Source organism: Euprymna scolopes, chromosome 8 (assembly GCF_053919585.1).
Source record: "Euprymna scolopes isolate OS-2025 chromosome 8, ASM5391958v1, whole genome shotgun sequence".
Lineage (NCBI taxonomy): Eukaryota > Metazoa > Mollusca > Cephalopoda > Sepiida > Sepiolidae > Euprymna > Euprymna scolopes.
Window position 1 is genome coordinate 128,109,176 of NC_136489.1, and position 19,805 is coordinate 128,128,980.

The 19,805-nt window shown below is 35.9% G+C and overlaps 1 protein-coding gene and 1 pseudogene across 1 annotated transcript in view; both read right to left on the reverse strand.

The window, feature by feature from the left end:
* Positions 1–19,217, reverse strand: part of LOC145283766 (solute carrier family 75 member 1-like) — a 115,869-nt gene extending 96,652 nt beyond the window's left edge. The window contains exon 1 of the mRNA XM_080132822.1: positions 18,862–19,217. The gene's annotated coding sequence lies outside the window, so the exon portion shown is untranslated. The remainder of the gene's footprint in view (positions 1–18,861) is intronic.
* LOC145284138 (5S ribosomal RNA) lies at positions 18,343–18,459 on the reverse strand (annotated as a pseudogene).
* Positions 19,218–19,805: the final 588 nt, after the last annotated feature.

Genomic DNA, 19,805 nt, shown 5'->3' on the forward strand with positions numbered 1-19,805 from the left:
ACAGACCCATGAGATCTATTCTATAGGATTCCCGTATCGCTTCTGCCTTCAGGAATTCTTTAATCGGAGGGATATTCAACAGCATCTCCAATGCTCCAGTAGGTGTGCTCGGATATGCTGAAGAAGTCATTAAACAAGCAAGTCTTTGTACCGTCTGGAGTTTCTTCCTCAAGTACAGTTTCTCTGTCCCGCGGATCCAGGAAACACATGCATATGACAAAATGGGACATACCATAGCAATGTATATCCACCTCATTACATGCGGGTTAACTGCCCAGGTTTTCCCCACAATTTGTTTGCATTGCATAAGGGCTGCAGTCGCCTTGGAGGAAATCTTTTCTATGTGGCTTTTCCTGGTTAGCTTACTGTCTAGGATTACCCCTAACAGCCTTGCCTCCTGCGAAAGTTTCAATTTCTGTCCACTCAGAAAAAGGTCACCAAGTTGGCAATTCCTTTTATATGTAAACAAGACCATTTCTGTTTTACGGCTACTGAATTCTAATTCATTTCGATTAGACCATTTATTAGGAATATTTAATGCCATTTTGGCAATGCGTCTGACCAATGATGCTTTTGAACCTGTGACCAGCACTGCGATGTCATCAGCATCAGCCTGGGCATAAATATTCCTATTTTTAAACTCCTTTAAAAGAGGATTCTGCATACAGTTCCATAGTAAAGGTGATAAAATCCCACTTTGGGGGTTTCATTTAACTACTTCCCTTTTAACAGTTGCCCTCAGTAATTCTACTTGAACTGTTCTGTGCCTCACCATATACTCAATCCATCGGATGATGAGTACTGGTGGCACATTGAGTTTTCGTAGCGACTTGAACATACTACTGAAGGGTATGTTTTCAAAAGCTCCAACGATATCTAAAAAGACACAAAGTGCCATCTTCTTTTTTGTTAGTTTACGCTCTATACAGATCACGAATTCATGAACCGCAGTCTCGGTAGAGACCCTGGCTCGGAACTACTGTGATTGAATGATAAATATTGCATAAATGTGTGTTTGAGAGCTAATTTTTTTTGACAATCATTAATAAATATTATAAATTTATATATTAATACAATAGCAATGCCTGGAAAAATCATGGATTATATGGAAAAATGCGCGCATGAAAAGTAATAGTCTTAAGATTTTATTAAACCTGGAAAAGTAAAGGACAAGAAATTCAACCTGGAAAAGTAAAGAACAAGATATTCTAGTAAAGTAAAAAATAAGAATTTTTTAGACTTAAAATATTGCAGCTAAAAATAAAATTTGAATATTGATAAATATTTTATTTATTATTTGCATATGTTGTTGTTTATTGTTGAGTTAGAAAGGGTATCAGTCGCTGGATTGAACTTATTTCCCCCCTATTATTTGCATATATTTATGTAGTGAAAATTGTTTGAATAAAATTAATTCATTAGTTAGTTAGTTAGTAGATAGAATTAATAACTTTATAATTTACATAAGAATTAATAATTTTATTATATCATAATTAGGATCATTTAATTCATTTCTATGTAAATTATAAAATTATTAATTCCATCTAACTAACTAACTAAAGAACAAAATAAAAAAGTAAAATTACCATACACATGTGCGCACTATAAATAGATATAAAATCCGGGGAAAGGAAGTGAAGCCATCACACTAACAGGGTTACGCCTCGCTGACAGACGCGACAATTTTGAAGATAGGCAAACAATATAAGCTAAGTTAAATTAACAAATCCTAATATTACCAAAATGGCAACTGTTTTTTTTTTTTTTCTTAATTTTGACAAATGTATTTTAACTATATGCGCATATATTGTCTTTAACTCTTTGCTTCCATGCGAGTCGTTTGTCCTATTACTTTATTTTTTATTTATTTATTCACTTTGTTTATTTATTTCTCTTTTTGCTTTTACCAACTGTATACCTTCTCTTTAAATGTATTTATTTAATGCATTTTAATTACATATGCGTAAAAATGGTCTCTAACACTTAGTCCCACGCGAGCCGTTTTTATGGTCAGAAGAACTCTACTCGATAACGAATAGCCTATGCAAGAATATAGAAGAGCTAGGACCACCTTTCTTTCTACTATAGAAGACAGAAGAACTTTATTTAAGTAGTATACTTAATATATGCAATCACCGTACGCTTGCTTGTATGTAAGTGTCCTCCATGATACCCATACCATACCAAACCACTGCACGTGGCTCATAATTTGACTGGCACTATATTAGTAACTGCAATATACCTAATACCAGCTGTGATACTAGGGCTAACTTTCTGAATAGATGCAACACTCTGCGCCTGACCTTAATGACTACAATTCCAAATCCCAACGAACTAGCTGTCCCTATAACTGGGAGGGAAAAACCTAATAGCTAGCTACGAAATCTTATACATTTTACCTCCAAGACGATTGCGTTTGTCTTACCTGCATGCATAAAAAAATAAAAAAAATTCCTCCCTTCTTCAAACTAAACCTTACCTGTAACTCAAAAATCCTAATGGAAATCCATCTGTAAATAAATAACCCCTCTTCTCTTGAACGCTAACAATCTACTCCTTCCAACCTATCCGCCACTAAACTCCCACATTGCTCCGCATCTGTAGTGGAATCGCTAACTTCCAGCCCCTAATCCCTCACATGCAAACTGATTTAATAGCCATCACTAAACATCTATACATTTCTACCTCTAAGACATGCATTACAGCTCATTCCTATCCAGTAAGGGACTTAACAGCCTATGCACATAAAGGCAGGTACTTAACAGCCAAAGTACCCAGAAACAAAGCGATATGCACTACACAACTGTCTCCTCGAGTTTTGCAACGACTAAGTACGTTATTGAAACGACACTCCTTGTTATGCAAAACGCCCCATGACTCTTACTAAAAAAATACCTACAACTTCAACTCTATTCGCACCTACTGAAAACCTGCCCATATATCTATTCACCTAATTACGCATGACTCAAAACTTGCTGTCTTATCCATGCTATATTGCCCTTATATCTTAACCCTCCTATCATCTAAAATAGCTCGGGCAAAACTCGTAGCTCAATTCTTAATACCTACTCATACTGTAACACTATACTAGACCTAAACTAACATTAATAAAATAAAAAAAGGGTAAGACTAAAATCACATTATCTCCTCCCTAACAAGCCCTCTTACAAACATAGACGCTTACACTGCATGAACTTCACCCCCCCTTTATCCATTAACAAGTAAATAGCATGTCCCTAAATCACTTTGAGGAGTGTAACTAATCAGTAGAGATAAAATCCCTCACAAACTAACCCAGTAACACTAACAACGCGGGGTCGCAGAAATACCTGGATTAGAACCTAGGCGCGGAGAAAACCCTCTCAGGGCTGACGGACCCAGTAGGTCTTCCCAGATCATCCGTCTAGGAGAAGGAAAACTCTGAAACTAAACCAAAGGGGAGAGAGGCCTCTTCAGTCTTGGATGACAACCTTCCTAGAGCTGGTGACTCAAACAAATTCACCGGTTTGCAAACCTAAATTGCTTAAGGAGTAGATAGGCTCTGTCTATCGCCCGGCTTCCATACTCTTTCTTTGCCTATTAGTCAAGCGCAGAGACACTATCTCAGTGATTCGACAGAAACACCCAGCGGTAGATCTTGTTTCCTGGCTAGGGCAATGAACGCCGTTCTTCCCCATTCCCAGCATGCCCCACCCCTAAAACTAAACATTTGGGAGTGCTTGAGTATAAGATATGCCTGAGCGATTAGATTGGGTTGACCTTCTTCTAAAGGGTTGAGGGTACCGGATTGACAGTTCCTGGCTGCTGTTCCCGACTGGTAGTACAGGAGCCCTAACTCTTTGGTAGCGCTTAGAGCGGCTGCTCTATCAACAGTTGAATAATATCGGGTTGTTTGCAGTGCCATGACGCGCATGGAAAGGGACCCTGCACTCATCCTCGGTGGGCTTTCCTGAGGCCACAATCCTAATTGGAGAAAGGTCAGCTGATGGTCTACTTGTGATGCATGTCTGAAGCTCCGCATAACCTCTTGTTTAGCTCCCCCTTACCGAAACTCTTAAAAAAAAATATGACGACAGTACAATCTAAAAATAAGCTTAAACCAGGATTAGGGACAAACAAATTCAACTTGCCTCCTCCCTTGAGGCTCTCATTCACAAATATCCGTGGGCTTAGAACTAACTTAGCTGATGTTGAAGCATTTCTCTTAACAAATACCCCGGATATCTTAGCACTAAGTGAGACTAACCTACACTCCTCCATTCCCTCTAACCACTTTAACATGCCTGGATATCTCCCACTCTGCCGTAAGGACTCTGACAGACATATGCACGGACTTGGAGTTTACATTCGTAATACCCTTCCCTTGACTAGAGAAACAAACCTAGAAACAGATGATCAAGCCTTTATGTGCTTTAGACTAAACGTGCAACACAGTATTAGCTACTATTATTTTCTCTACCGCTCTCCCTCGACTCAGGACTGCTCCATAATAAACAAAGTATCTGACAGCATAGACACGGCACTGTCCCTCGACACTAGCGCACAAATACATGTGTTTGGTGACTTTAATGTCCACCACAAAAACTGGCTTGGATTCTCTACTCACACAGATGCAGCGGGCAGCACAACCCATAGCTTCGCTATATCTCACTCCCTATCACAAATTGTTACGTTTCCAACCCGTTTCCCTGACCAGGAAGAACAACACGCATCACTTCTAGATCTGTTTTTGACCACAGTTCCCGATGACTGCATAACGAAGGCCCACAGCCCACTCGGGAACGCTGACCATGCAGTGATAATGGTTGAAATCGCCCTAAACTCTAGACCCAAAACTGAAGAACCAGTGCTCAAAACAACGAGATATTATAATAAGGCTGACTGGGAAGCCATCAGGGAACTAATTAGAGATGCTCCATGGAAAAATATTTTCTCTCTCCCTGCTGAACAATGTGCAAACGAGACCACTGACTGGTTCAAAACTGCAATCGAAGCGCATGTTCCCATGCGGAAATTTTATAGTAAGCCCCACTCTCCCCAATGGTTTACGTCGACTTGTGCAACTGCCATTACTCAAAAGCAGCATGCATACCGTAGGTTTAACCGACATAAGTCCAGTTCAAACAGACTGAAGTATATAGAAGCTAGAAATAACGTTAAGAAAGAAATAGCGACAGCTAAGAGAGAATTTACGGAAACCACTAAAAAGCGCATCGAAGCACAAAAACTAGGAACTCGAGACTTCTGGAAAATCTACAACAGTGTAGTAAATAATGGGCAATCAACAATTCCCCCACTAACCAACAATCACGAGGTTGTCTCCTCAGCAACCGACAAGGCTAACATGCTTGCCATTCGGTTTGCCTCAAACTCCACACTGGATCCTTCCAACAACCCCCTACCTGACTTTCCTATGCGGACAGACGCCACACTAGACGATCTGAAAACCACCCCTGCTCAGGTGCATGCTATCATAAAAAACCTTGACACCTCAAAAGCATGTGGACCCGATCTTATCCCAGCTGTGCTATTAAAAAAGTGCTCAGCCGAAGTAGCTCCAGTTCTCTCCAAACTCTACAACAAATGTCTTAATGAAGCTTGCTTTCCGGGCTGTTGGAAAACTGCTTCTGTTGTACCAGTATTCAAGAATTCTGGCGAAAGGACAGACCCATCAAATTATCGCCCCATTAGCCTCCTCCCACTTTTTGCCAAAATATTTGAGACCATAATTAACCATGCTCTAGTCCATCATCTTACAGATGCTAAACTACTGACTGACAAACAATATGGATTTAGACGAGCCCGTTCCACAGCAGACATCCTCACTGTGATCTCTGAACGTATATACCATTCACTGGACAAAGCGGGGGAAGGCAGAGCGGTAGCTCTAGATATATCTAAGGCTTTTGACAGGGTATGGCATGAGGGTCTCCTCAGTAAAATCAGATCATACGGTATCACTGGTAGAATACTTAACATAATTAAATCCTTCTTAGATAAGAGAAAAATCCAGGTAGTCCTCGACGGTCGCACATCTAAACAATATGATATAAATGCGGGAGTGCCCCAGGGTTCTATCCTTGGACCTCTATTGTTCCTGATATTCATAAATGACCTCCCCGACAACATTGCCTCTGAGATGGGTATATATGCTGATGACACTACACTCTATGGCAGACACGACAGGAAGACGAATGAACACATTTCTAAAGAAATGGCAGAAACACTAGAGGAAGACCTCCAATCTGTAGTGGAATGGGGACAAAAGTGGTTGGTCGCGTTCAATGCTGCCAAGACTAAACTAGTTTCATTCAATAATTACAAGAAACCCTCTCTACCACCCATAGCAATGGCTAACGACTCTTTATCTGAGAGTCCATCTTTCAAACTCCTTGGCCTAACGTTCACAGGAAACATGAGTTGGAACAATTACATTGAAGGCATTGCCAGGGCCGCTGCAAGAAAGGTAGGCTCTCTCTACCGTGCTAGAAAACTACTAACACCCGAAAGTATCCTGTACCTCTATAAGGCCACCATTCGCCCATGTATGGAGTATTGCTGCCACATCTGGGCTGGTGCATCTGCTACTAGTCTCTCGCTCCTTGACAAGGTTCAAAAGAGAGTCGCAAACCTGATAGGCCCTGAACTGGCATCTAAGCTTCAGCCTCTGTCCCATCGACGAAATGTTGCATCCCTCTGCCTTTTCTACAAGTATTTTAGTGGTGAATGCTCTGACGAACTGCAATCACTTGTGCCCCCACGACGCGAGCACCCTCGACAAACCCGACAGGCTACTAGATCCCACCCCCACACTGTAGAGGTCCCTAGATGTAAAAGATCTTTTTACTCCAATAGTTTCTTCCCCAGAACCGCAAGACTCTGGAATTCCATTCCAGGTCCCTGCTTCCCCAACAGTACTGACGTGCAGAAGTTCAAGTGTAACGTGAACCGACACCTTGCTGCCCAAATCCCTACATAGTACCCCAGTAGTTGTTGCCCCTGATAGTAGCCCCCTACACCAAAGTGGCAATTTGCCTTGTTTGGGGTGAAAATGTAATAAAAAAAAAAAAAAAAAAAAATGAATTAATTTTATTCAAACAATTTTCACTACATAAATATATGCAAATAATAGGGGGGAAATAAGTTCAATCCAGCGACTGATACCCTTTCTAACTCAACAATAAACAACAACATATGCAAACAATAAATAAAATATTTATCAATATTCAAATTTTATTTTTAGCTGCAATATTTTAAGTCTAAAAAAATTCTTATTTTTTACTTTACTAGAATATCTTGTTCTTTACTTTTTCAGGTTGAATTTCTTGTCCTTTACTTTTCCAGGTTTAATAAAATCTTAAGAATATTACTTTTCATGCGTGCATTTTTCCATATAATTTATAGATTAGTATACAGATCAAATTTTTTAAAATATTTTATCTGATAATTTCTAGAAGTTTGCTATCAATTTTATTTTTACAATTAATTTTTTTTATAATTATTTTTGAATTCCTCATAAAATATTCTATGCTACTTTTTTTTTTAAGTGATCTAGCAACTTGTACTATAAATTGATAAAAAAAACCCTCTTAAATACAAGTAATAAGCCATAACTTAGTATTTAAAACGAATAATATCCCCCTACTTAAAAAAACAAAAAACAGTCAGAATAAGAGATATCCCAGAAAACATGGGAAAGGAACTCAACCTTCTCAATATTACTTGCCAAGATCTTAGATTTTCTAAATAAATTATGATATATAAATAGAAAGTTAAAAGCTAATTCCACAAAGTTTTTTGATCTTATTTTTAGCTGACAAGAGAAAAGGTCAGCATTAATCTCACTTGGGCAATTTCTCAAATAAAACCTTTTGTTGTTTCGGTGTGAACTCTCGTTTGGAATCATTTCATCCATTTGACATGTAAAACTTGGAAACAAATCTCAAGAATTGATATTCGAATTATTCGACCTAATTCAAAGAAGATGCAAATTTTCCCTTATAATTATCACAAATTTCAATGCATTTCGTTCAGATAAAAGAAACCAAGAATCGTAAAAAAATAAATAGTTTTATTTCTGGAAAACTGTCCCCATTTCATTTTAGAACAATTGATAGATGTAGGTCAACTAAAAATATTGACCTATTTTCTCGTCTTTTCCTTTGAATCAAAAGTAGTTTCAGAAACATTAAAGCACATCAGTTGACCCAATTAGTGTTTTTTGATCATTATTTATACATTTCATTGTATACCTTTTATTGGATACCTATATCAATGATCGTCCTGAGAATATTATTCATTAGATCAATCTATGCCACCACACTCTAATCTGGTTTTGCTTCTCACCTACTTCTCTGGGACCAGTTGAAATATGCTGCTGAACTAGAAGCTAACCTTGATTTGGTTGTGATATGAATTATATCGGAGAGGGACCTATGTTTTCAGTGGCGTTCGTGCGTCCATCTGTGCGTCCGTTATTCCGGACGATTGCCAGATAATCGTCTGTTAGTTTTTTCCTGAAATTTTGCCACAAATTGTATTTCATAATTTACTGTGCACAATAAATTTTTTTTAAATTTTTTTATGAAAATTCCCATTGCATCCCCAGGGGCTCAAAAGAGGTCAAAAATGCCTCAAAATGGACAAAAATGACACTTTTGCCCTCATAACTTTTGATCCATCCATTACATTTTTCTGAAATTTGGTCAAAATGTGGAGCCCATTGTTTTTAATATAAATCCAGTATGGGTGACCCTGGCAAACTTCTGGTTCACATACCTGGGGACTTTTAGTGCTAAACACGTCCCATTTTGTAGCTCTTTTTATATTGCTCAACAAAAACTTGATATGTCTGACTATATAATGGTTTTTCACAGTGGTCAACTCAGATATACATGTGGTAAGGCCTGAAACTGCACAGTTATCAATTTACACTGGGATTTGGCGTCCCCAGGGGGCTCAAAAATGCTCCAAAAATGGCCCAAAATGACACTTTTTGCCCCATAGCGTTTGATCCATCCATTAGAGTTTCCTGAAACTTGGCCAAAACGTGGAGGCCATTGTTCTTAATATAAGTTCAGTATGGGTGACCCTGGCAACATCCTGGTCCGCATTCCTTTAAGACTTTTAGGGCTAAAAAAAGACTTTTTGGAGGTCTTTTTTTCATATTACTCAAAAACTTGATATGTATGTCTATATAGTGGTTTTCCATGGTGCTGAATCAAATATACGTCTTAAGGCATGAAACTGCACCTTTTGTCCATTTCCACTGGGATTCGGCGTTCCCAGGAGCTCAAAGGAGGTCACATGCCCCAAAATTGCCAAAAAAAAAAAAAGACACTTTTTACCTGATAACTTTTGTCCCATCCATTAGATTTTTCTGAAACTTGGCGAAAATGTGAAGGCAATGTTGACCCTTCTTACATTAATTATTTCTTCACTATTTTTTGTGGTATCATTTCACATGCAGCAGCAGAGGGGGGCCAGGCACACGCGGCTTGTTTAAATTTAAAATCTTATGTAGTATATATCATAATTGCATTTAAACACTGGTTTTCATTTGATCAAAGTTAAGCAATGTGGATCTAGATAGTACCAAATGAGTGACCATTATTATGTATGTTATGTATGAATCTAGATAGTACCAAATGAGTGACCATTATTATGTATGTTATCTTCCCATGATCGGATTATACATGTGCCTGGGGACCACTTGTGAATTTCATTTTCCTTTTAAACTTCCTCCTTTAGAGGAAGCTGACATAAGTCACACAGGGGCTAATACCACACTAGACATTATTGACTCAGTTTGGTACTATATAGACAATAGTAAAAAGAAAAACGTAAAATAATTGCTGTTATTTTACGAAAAGAACATCTCATTAAGAACAAACTCTAGTGACTCCAGGGCTGTTGGAGAGTGCAGGTAAAAATGACTGCAATCTACTCTAAATGACTGTGCTGGGAGAAGCAGCCTACCTAGAAAAAATGTAAGAAAATTTGAAAGAAACAAAACGAACACATGTTTTCTGCATGAGAAATTGGCTTGCATGGCTGTTTTGAAAACTATAATGATCAATAAAATAGGAGAAAATGGACTTCATTATAAAGAAGTAAGATGATATGAAAGCTGACATGTTTGTTCAGGATGAGTGCACTCAAGAAGTGACCTTTCCAGTTGGTTTTTGTTGCAGGTACATGCATGTTCTTACTTTCATTTAGTAAAGAAGTTGAACATATAATACACGAAATAGGTTAGGATTTATGAGGAAAAGGCCACACGTCATAAGTTTATGATTATGTGAGAGAAAGTGTAATAAAATAAAATTTAAAAAAAAATGAAATTTATTTGGTTTTGGGGGTTTAAAGGAATAATTAAAAAAAAAATAGTCGACTGTTAAAGAGGTTGTAATAAAACGTGTGGAAGGTTTCATTTAATAAACAAGAAATTTAATGACAGCTGAATGAAAAGAGTGAAGGATGTAGACAGAATGAAAGAGGTGTAGTGAGAGCTAACGAGAGAGAGAGAACGGGGGAGAGAGAGAGAAGGAGATGATGAGAGAGAGAGAGAGAGCAGGTGAAACGGAGAGAAAAGTAGATGAGCGAGAAAGCGAAAGAGATAGACAGACGGGGACGAACAGAGATAGAAAGACGGACGAGACGAATGGAAACAGAGTGACAGATGAAGCAAAGAGAGAGAGGGGCATGGAGGATAGAAAGACAGGGTTAAAAGCGAAAGAAAAAACAAAAAAAAAAATGAGATAGAAAAATGAAAAGGCAATTATATAACCAGCAGGCGAACAAAAACAATGGCAATGCCACAAACAAATAACTGACAGAAAAAAATGGCCAACGTTTGCATAAGAAGAGTTTGTCTTGATTTATCTCTCACAAACATGGACATAAACGGCTCAAATTACAACAGAAAAAATACAATGAGAAAAAAATAACTGAAGAGAAAAGACCAGGAAATTTTAATTACAAAATGCATAGCAGAGAAATTATTTTTATATTGTTTGCAATAATAAAACTATGGCTAAAAAAAAAAAATCATACCTTGTGGAGAAACGTGATGAACATAAAAAAAGTTACTACCTTATAAAAGCTACTCTTTCTCCATCTGTCTGGCTTATTCTTTCCTTTTCATCAATAATATAAATCTCATTATATATATATATATATATATATATATATATATATATATATATATATATATAATGTGAGAGAGAGAGACATACATCTAACACTCATGTCTTCTTGCACTCAAGGACTTTTCTAAATGAACAATGGATTCACTCAATATCTTTCATAGGTTTGTAAATATATGAATATAATTTATTCGTTAACAAGGTTTGCCTCTCTTTCATTCACAACTAGTGTTGGAATAATTAATTAGAATAGGGAATTGGTAAAATTGGAACTTTTTGAAGTATTGGAATCAGTAAAATTTGTGGCTATTTTCCAATGCCAAAAACGATTCCATTAAGTGTCATTTTTTATTTGATTTTGTTTAAAAGCAAAATCTTCTACTGCTTGTAGTAATGATGAAATAAATATTTATTGATTTTAAACTAATAATAAAAATTTAAATCTATAGATTATCTCTCACAAGTGTATTTTTAGGTTTGATAAAATATCTGCACATTTTTACATATAATTTTATGGTAAATTGGGAAAAAATAACAATTCTATAGTTAAATATTTAGAGATTTCTTGGAATCAGTAATTTTATCGGCATCAGGAATTTAGTACAGAATGGGTAATTATAATTATAGAATCGGGGGAAAAATATTGGAATTGTCCCATCACTATTCACAACAGCCTGTTGGTGAATTTAACATTTGTTAAATGGTAACGGGCGTTTTTATTCATTTTTCTCATTCACCAGGTATATTAGGCTCCACATAATCAAGCAAGCTCTAATCTCTGTTCCATTGCTGTAATGTTGAATCCCTGTGCTTGTTTTAACAGTACAGGGTAAAACAATAAAATTGTTGGACTAGAGAAGACAACAGGATTCCAGTTCCATTTGATGAAAACAGGTTATTTTTGTGCAGACCACCTACTAGTTAGCCAGTCGTGAACAAGTCCCAAGAGCGATAGGAGCCTTCTACGATGTCTGAAAGTGACACAATGTTCAACGCGTGAGATCAGAGATACGCTGCTATACAACTCATGCTCTCTACCAATCCAAAATATGATAACATGACCATTGCCAGCACCCTCAAAATGCAAATCCGAACTTGAGGGAACAGTAGGTCTTTGGTGTAGCTCCAAGTGAGGGCCACATCATGCCACCTCACATCTTCAAAGTCGGCTTGAAAGTCAACACCAAAGTGTATCTGGATGTGCTGAAGAGTTTGGTGATCCCCTGATGCAATCAGGTGTCCACTGGCAGACCCTGGGTGTGGCAGTAAGACAAGTCCAAAGAGACCCATGCTTGGCTTCAGAAGGAGTGTTATGACTTTGTACCCTTCTCAGACTGGCCCCCTCCTCCTCCTGGACCTGAACCTGGTGGACTACTTTGTTTGGTCATACGTCGAGAACATCACAAACATGACCTCCCACAGCACCAAAGCCAGCGTGATTGTGCCATCTGCCGAGTATTTGCCAAGCTCCCACCATTATAATGGCTACAAAGGCCTGTTTTTACCTGATAAATTGACATCCCCCCCCCCTCTCCCCTATTTCAATGCCTAGGATGAACAGTTTGTCAATATGTGCAAGCGAACGATTAGAATCAGTATAAGGTTAATTGAGAAAAGGTCTCACGGCATTCTTTTATAGAAAAACATGTGTCCATGACAAAATGTGTTTGGAGACCAAAGATTCTGTGGTCCGCTGCTGAGAATTCATGGTGGAAGTTTATTAAAGTATTAAAGTATGAGCGCAGTTTGTTTATATACAGAGCTGGATGTGTTGCCGCTAAATCTGTTGTGGTCTCTTCCATTTCCCTGCTTTCTAGTTAACAATATGGTCGTCTTCAAGTCCAACGTGAACAACTTCCAATATCCCAAATTTCCACTGCTAACGATTACCATGATATTGTCCCATTAACTACTGTACACCCATTAACCCTTATCCTTGAGTGGCCTCCGGGCCTTGATAAGAGGTGACTCCTTTGTTAAAAAAAACAACAAAAAAAACAAACACAAATAAAAATAAAAATAAAATTCTGACCTAGCAGATAGAGGTACTCCATAAACAAATTACTCTTTGATAGCTGCACGACAGTCAAAGATAATGGAGCAACCCGCTCCATTACTGAATAAGCAACATGGCTTTCAATTGACAATGAAAGTGTTATCATCCTGTTAGAAGCCAAATTTGTTTATCTCCCTCCCGTAGCCGGCAGATGTGACAAGGTAGAGAAAGTGGGATTTAATCCTTTATGACTTGAATTAAGATGTAGATGGTTAACAAAATATGTATTATTAATTTTAGTTAGTTTAAAAGGGCAATGATACTGTGATGGTCTTCAAACTGGAAAAATTATGAAGTTTAATAGTTAAACTACTACTGGAAATTTTTTACATCTCATAAACTTACCTTGATTATTTTCCATAGTATTTGAAAAAAGTGTGTTTATGACAAACGAAATCCTCCACTCTCCGAGACAAATGGCAGCATACTGAATGCAAGCAATGGACTGTTGCAATCTGGAGGTACCTGGCAGCTACCCAGATAGTGAACTAATACGTACAAGGCGTGTTTGAATCAATTCCCACTTTATTTATGCTGTTATATTCATGTATTTACGACTGAACGAATTAGTTCAACTAGGTCATAAAGTACTAAGAATCAAAGCACTAAAGGAAGGGCACACTGGCCTACAATAAGTGTTTCGGCAGCCCTATCAGCATTTTCCGATATGGGCACTTAAAGCAATTAGCAATAAAATAAGCTTTTCTCAAAAAGGCAAACCTGGAAAGGTAAACTTTTTCAACTTAAGGATATTTTGGGGGAATCAGAGAATCCTAAAAATTGACGTTGAATATTATTCCAAAACTTATTACAGTTTGAAATCATTTTTTTTTTCATAGGTATTTTTTTTTTTTTTTTTTTTACTTTCTACCTCAACACTCGCCTTTAAAATGACTTTTTAAGGTTTTCAGGTATGCTAAAAACTAGGCACGGTAAAAAAAAAAAAGAATGGAAGAAAAAACAAAAAAGTGAAAGAGAAACAAAGTCTTTTTTTAAAAAAACGAATTAAAATCTATTAAAATCCATTATTCTTGAGCAATTTTTTTTTCCAGAAAAATAAAAGCCTGAATTTTATCATATGAAAAGCAGATTAATATAAAACCTTTTTTACTATTTTTAATAGAAAATTAAATTTTTTAATAAAAAAAAAAAAAAAAAAAAAAAAAAATCACCATCCACTCACATTTTTGTCTCGATGGTTAACATTTAAATATTTTAAAAAAATATCTTTGAATCCATTAATTTTCTTTTTTTTTTGTCTAAATAAGATTTAGGATGATTTGCTGTAAGAATATGCAAAACTATTATTACATAAAGACCTGAATTTGAAATAATTCAATCTTATCTCACTCCATAGATGGTCACATACAGATATCCAAAATTTAATGATAGTTAGGAAGAAACTACGGTAGCCTTTACAGGACTAAATGAAGTTTATTTAATTCTGTAAATTTCCATGTATTTTTAATGTTTGTATCGACGATTAAGTCAAGAATCACCTTATAAGGATTTCATTCTTTTTTCATAAGCGATACATATGTATTTGTTCCTTACATGACCCTCGAAGTTAAGCAACGATGAGGCTGGCCAGTACCAGATGGGTGATCATTTTGGGAATGCTAGGCGAGGTATGTGTTAGAGATAACTTCTGCATCTAGTACTACGATTGGTCGTCTTGACCCTGTCTTGCCATCAGGACCAAGTGCTTCTAGACGAGAGAGTGTGGTAGATGCAAGTCCCCCACACTTTAAACTAAATCAAGCACGTCACAGAAAAAAGGAAAAGGGGAAGATAACGACTGTATGAAAATGTGTTTGTATGCCATATGGTCTACCATAGGTGAGGCATACCGACAAATTGCTGAAAGAAATTATCGTATTTTTAGCAAAATGCACAACTATTTATCGATTCTTTCTTTTTTGGTATCGATTCTATGAAGCATTTTCTATTTAATATATATTAGCAATATTGGATTCACTAAAAAGTAATTTATTTTTCAAAGATTTAAAACTAGTGTTTTTCATAAAAATATACACACACACACACACACACACACACACACACACACACACACACACACATATATTTGCTAATCTGAAAGAATAATTATTATTAATATAGTCAACGAAATTCATACTTCAAAACACAATGGATGAAAAATTAAACACATTCAAAATTCGGATTTTCAACCTTAAAATCTGATACGTGCATGGTTGTTTTTTTTATCTACAATCCTCACCCTCCACACAATACAATATATTTTGTTCGGTTTCAACTGATTATTCTAAACATATTTGTAACCAAATAAAGACGGGGGGGGGGGTTGTAGGCAAAAAAAAATAAATAAATATATATATATATATATATATATATATATATATATATATATATATATATATATATATAGATTATGAAAAAAAAGTACACCATTCTTTACTTAATAATCGGTGAAAATTTCGCATTGATTGGATAATTACTTCATTTTTGGTAGATTTTTAAAGAGAGACTCCATCAAAAAATACTTACTCCCGCCTTCCGTAGGCACGGCCTTTTGGCTGTGCCTACTGAAAACGAATATCACATTTAAATTTTGGACAAATAAATAGTTTTCTTGATATTAAGATCTTTATTATCCAACGTAATACATTATGTCTTCACTTGTTGCCATGTTTTTTTCCCCTACTTGAACTAATGCGCATGCATGTTACAAAACACCTCCTCCTCCCTATGTTAAGAATGGTGAACGCCACTGACAGTTATTAAGTAAAACATTGGGAAAATGTCTTAATATCCAGAAAACTACATGTCTGTCCCAAATTTGAATGAGACATTCGTGTTTAGCAGACCTGAAAACCTATTAAAGTCATCATTTTAAATGCGAGTGTTGGGGTGGAAAGGATGTAAAAATTTACTTTTTCATGATTTCTATTGAAAAAATAGAAAAATAGTATATAAAAAGAAAATAAACATTTACTTGTAACTAGCAGTTTAGCCCGGCTTTTCTCTCGTCCTATGTACTGTTCATAACTTTATGTGCATATATATATATATATATATATATATATATATATATATATATATATATATTAAAAAGTTTGACTCGTGTCCAGGTAACCTACATCTAAAATTCTACGTGTTTAAACCCAAAATTGGCGGAGGAGTTTACTAAAGTCTGCAAAGGTCAACTCTTTCAACTTTGACCACTTGGCAGACAAATTTTCGTCCAAAAACTGATTAAAAAGTTTGCTGCATGTCTGAATACACTTTATATAAAATTTCAAATATTTAGACCAAAAATTGGCTAAGTAATTTATTAGAGATTGCAGAGGTCAAATTTTTTTTAAAACTTTGACCCCAATTTTGACTCCTTAACATTTGTTTTGGACTCAAATTAAAAAGTTTGATCCATGTCCAAGTAACTTACATCTAAAATTTCAAGTGTTTAGACCTAAAATTGGCGAAGGAGTTTGGTAGAGTTTTCAAAGGCCAAATCATTGAACATTGACAGCCAAATTTCTGGCCGAGAACTAATTGAAAAGATTTTCCCAAATCTCAATACCCTTTATGTCAAATCTCGAGTCTGTAGATTGAAAATTGACAGAGTAGTTGGGTAGGGAAATGTACACACACAGACAATTTCACTTTTATAGATTTATAGATAGATTACTTATTACAATAAAAAAAAGTATATATAACTTAGTTGTTTTAAAATAACCCCGAGTCTCTTTATTTACTTGCCTCCCCATAAGGGTACAGTTACTCACAAGATCAGTTTTAAATGTAGGGGGTGAGGGGACGAATCCAGACCTCTACTTCTCAAAAAAAAAAAAAAAAAAAAAAAAAAAAAAAAAAGTGGGGAGTATTCTGAATCAGGATAAAAAAATTAAAATTGCCTCAGTCTAGAATGATTTCTCTTTTACCGACCGAAGACAGAAAAGAAGACTCGGATACCAGACTTTGCTCCTATCCAAAAAGTTCAAGGAAGAGTGTCAATTTTTTTTTTTTTTTTTTCATTCTCCAAAAAACTTTAGTTTAAAGTTAGTGTTTCGGAATTTTTTAGATGAGGATTGATAATTCGGATTATTTGGACTACTACTCTCATCTTGTATTTCATTCTCACGGCGTTTCTGGTGTGTTTTGTTGAACTTGAGAATCTTTATAATCGAACTGGGCAATTTATTAAAGTTCCAGTTCGAACTGGTCTTCTAAGATAACAATAGTGTAGTATCTGTCCTGTCTTATCCAGAGTGCCCGTTTTATGGTATGGGATACTTCCACTCCCATAATAATAATCATAATAATAATAAAAAAAAAAAAAAAGAAAAAAACACCTTGTGCCTAACTTGGCTTTCTTGGGGAGAGCAAATAAATGGGCTAGGGACATAAAGATTCCAGAGTCCAAAAAACGCACCTGAAAAAGATTGGAGGTTACATCGGTCAAAACGTTGTGAGAATAAAAATTTGGATAGATTTTATTTATTTATTTATAGAATCGTCCTCTAAACGTACTGATAGATAATCGGTATTGGGGAGGGGATGAAATAATTTGGAGAAATCAATCGCGATTCCTGTATTGATTTAATACAAAACGACGATATTGTCTTGGAGAAGACAATATTGCCAGGTGGAATGATTAGAGAAAAAAATAATTCAAAATATAGAAATGTTTACAATTTTTTAATTTTTTTAAATTTTTTTATTAAATAGCACAGAGAAGGCACCGGTCTGAAATAATAACGTTATTATTTAGAAACCCATTTTTAATAATGGGAAGGGAGTTGTTTTGTAAATATTTTGTACTTTCGACTAACAATTTAATAAACGAAAGATACCGTAAAAATTGAATTTAACTTTAAAATCCTATCTAAAAATAGCACGATTTGTAAACTGCACAAGTACCTTGATTATTCGATTAATAGTCATTTTTTTTAATCCTTAAATGTGCAGTGTGCACTTATCAAAGTTACATATAGTTGCTTCTTTCAGTCTTGACAGACTATCGATATCCACTGTAATGGTGCCTGCGCGTGAAAGTTTTGTGACAAGAGTGGCGCTGGCGCTGTCTCTAATCACACCTCTCCTGGGTCAGTGTTGTTAAATACCAGGTTCAGACGACCGGAAACAATGCCGATATAAACGAAGATACAGCGCCTAGAATTCCCAAATGGTCACCCATCTGGTACTAGCCAGGCTCAACGTTACTTAACTTCAATGATCTGACGAGAACTGGTAGGTCAACGTGATTATGCCGTATTCAAAGTTACATGTAGGCGAGAAACACAAGCAGATGTGAGCTAAAAACAACCGAAACGAAGAGATATTTCGACTGTCCCTATTGTACAATTGAACACGAAATAAACAATGTTATTTTTATAATTTTAAAGTTTAAAAATGTAAATATTGGATTTACATTTTTTATCGTGAATTTATTTAACTATATTTTATTATTATTATTATATTATTTTAATATGTAAAAAAAAAAACGTAAGTGATTTTATAAATTCACTTTGGCATTTTCGTGTGTATTTAGTTGCTGTTTTGTAAACAAAAACAAAATGCATTTTAAACGTAAAAAAAGTAAACTAGAAAAAAAATTAAACTACAAAACTTTCGTAGCTGTTCGAATATTATTAAGAAAAAACAAAAACACAAACTCACCAACAAAATGTACACATTTCGTCTTCTGCAACAACAAACGAATGGATTTCTTTTTTGTTTTTTACGCACGTTTTTTTGGGGGGTGGCAACACAACACTGTACGCCGGGTGTCGAATTTCAAATTATTTGTCGTTTCTTCTTGCAAATATCTTTCTTTTCCTGAATTTCAAAGAAACATCAGAAAACAGAAACAAACACAGCAAGTAAAACAGTTTATGTGTTCGATCTGGGATGCAATGCGTAGCTAAAGAAACGTCGGGCAAGTGCACGTTTTTCTGATGCGAAAAGAAACGTGAATGTTTGTGATTCCCCGTTCTTCGACTTGTAGAATGCAGAGTTTGTAATGACGTCACTTCAAAGACGTATTTTGATTGGCTGAAATAAATTCGACGAGGAAATCCGGCGGAAATTTTTGCAAACTTTTTTGTGAGATCGATTCTTATGACTGGATATTTATGCCAGTATTGGGATCATTTGAATGTTCTTGACCTTACCAGGAAACTAACTCCCAGGCTTTGCCTCTTCCTTTCGGGAAAGATAGGTTTATTGCTTGTTTATCGAGGTAGGTGCCCTTACCAAGAATACCGAGGTTCGAACATTTAGGTGTGAGGGTGGGGGTGGGAGACTGCTTGCTCTGGTTGAATCGGCCTTGTGTTACATCTAGTCTTTGCGAAAATACAGGTAAATAACATTCTTGCGGTAATTCTATGAAGATGTTCCAATGAAAAATTAAAATATTATTTACTCACTAGGAGTAGTCACACAGGCTATCATGAAAAATTTCTCTTTGAAAACAACTTGTGGCGTTCTCTGGAGTCTGAGTGACAGCAAGTCTCCCCTGATTTCTAATACTTATTATTATTATTATTATTAGTAGTAGTAGTAGTAGTAATAGTAGTAGTAACTACTACTACTACTACTACTACTACTACTACTAATAATAA